The 1910-nt window shown below is 54.8% G+C and overlaps 1 long non-coding RNA gene across 1 annotated transcript; it reads right to left on the reverse strand.

The window, feature by feature from the left end:
• Positions 1–213: 213 nt before the first annotated feature.
• Positions 214–1869, reverse strand: LOC125487721. Its single transcript, XR_007266077.1, has 3 exons — positions 1737–1869; positions 448–549; positions 214–343 (listed from the first exon to the last, which is right to left on the reverse strand). It is a non-coding gene; the product is annotated as an uncharacterized LOC125487721 (long non-coding RNA).
• Positions 1870–1910: the final 41 nt, after the last annotated feature.

Consider the following 1910-nt stretch of genomic DNA (forward strand, 5'->3'; position numbering starts at 1 on the left):
CGTCAGCTCGGCGCTTTCACGCACTCGCACCATAAGAGGACCCCTATCAAGCCAATTTTTTTTTTTCCCCAACCCATTTTTCTTCATCAGGAGGAGCGAAAGGACATCTCTGAAGAATTCGAGCTTCGCGAACGCGCTGCAGGGGTTTGACAAAGCAGGTGCCGTCGGGTGAGGGGGGCGATCTGGAAGGAGAGGGTCGGGGCGGGGGGGGGGGGGGCAGAGTTAACCAACCGACCTTTGTGATCTCCTCCTTCTGTTTCTTGATGTTGCTTACGATCTCGAGGATCCGGTGGGTGTACGCGGAGCGAGTCACTTCCTTCGGGAGGCTCTCGTACTCCTTCAGCTGTGAATCAAAAGACGATCTGACTCAATTCAGCCTCGCGAGGACCCTTTGGCATTAACCTCGGAAGGAGCCGGGACTGACTGAGCAGGCGGCACCGAACTCACCATCTGCTTGTAGACAGCTTCCTTGCTCTTCATGTCCTCCGCCAACTGCTTGATTTTTTCGTGCGTCGCTTTAATCTCCTCCAGCTTGCGAGATGACTCCAGCTGCCGGGGAGGGAGAGAGGGAGAGACAGGGAGTGAGCGCACGCAACAGAATAACGGCACAGCGAGCCAGAGAAAACCCAGACTTCTCCCACCCCACCCAACCTCACAGCGATTCCAAAAACGCCGCACGTTTCCTCAGAGCCAGGAGCGACGAGAGGTCATTCAGCTGATCCCATCTGGGATCTCCTGCATCACTCCCTTTAACCCCATTGCTAATATTAAATAGCCCTTGGTCTCGTTCTTAAGATTATGGTCGCTCCCCCCACCCTCCGAGAGAGAGGACGTTCCTTCTGCTCCTCTCGGTTTTAAACCTGTTCCCTGCTAAGCCTACAAGGCGAGCTCTCGCTCCACATGAGGGACATCTGCTTTGTCAATCCCCTTCCGCATTCATAAACCTTCAATTCCTCAGGAGGTGCATAGGAACATCTCTCAAGAGGTTGATCAGGAAAACGGGTTAAAAAAGGTTGCTTATTCGGGGGTTCTCTTGCGGCGCAGTGGTAACATCCCTACCCCTGGACCAAAAGATCTGGGTTCAAGTCTCACCTGCTCCAGAGGCATGTAAGCACATCTCTGAACAGGATGATTAGAAAAAAAAAAAAAGGGTAAAAAAAAAAAAAATTAAAATTGCTTGTTAGGGGTCCTCTTGTGGCACAATGTAAGGATAGGTCACAAATTGATGGATCACAAGAGCAGCGTTTCAACTCTGGGTAAATGGAGTACAGCCTCGTTGAACTGCCCTCAACGCGACGACACCCCTCCTTCAAGTAATGGGGGGTGGGGGGGGCATAACTCTACAAAGCACTCTGGATATGGGCGCTCCAATGCCATCTAGAGGCAGCTACGTTTGTCTCCTTCCGTTCCTTCATTGTGCCCTCCTCATGCCCGGTTGTACCCCGCGGGCACACTTCCTGCTGCTCGTGGCCCAAATTGAGATGGACTCCACACACACCCCCATTCCCCCGCTCCGCACCCCCCAGTGAACCTGGTCAGGTTGAAGGGCTAATCCCAGTCAGAGGGAGGCGCTACTGAGCTCATATCAACGTGATCCAGTTTGAAGAGTTGGGGTTGGGAGGGGGAAGAGAGATCAATGCGAGTGGAGGTACAGGGATGGCTCGTGTGCCCACCTGTGCCCCCCACCACCCACCCCATTTCTCCAGCCCCCCCCCCCCAAGGGAGGGCGGTCTCACCTCATGGTTGGCGAGAAGCTCCTTTAGGTGCCGCTGCTCATCGATGAGGGGGACGCGGCGCTGCTCCCACTGGTTCGCCAGGTTCACGATTCGCTGGGCGCTGCTCTCGATCACTCCCTAAGACGCAGGGTGGGGGGACAGGGACAAACGGAGACACCGTCTTACGCCATCGTA

This window comes from Rhincodon typus, chromosome 44, assembly GCF_021869965.1.
Source record: "Rhincodon typus isolate 14 chromosome 44, sRhiTyp1.1, whole genome shotgun sequence".
Lineage (NCBI taxonomy): Eukaryota > Metazoa > Chordata > Chondrichthyes > Orectolobiformes > Rhincodontidae > Rhincodon > Rhincodon typus.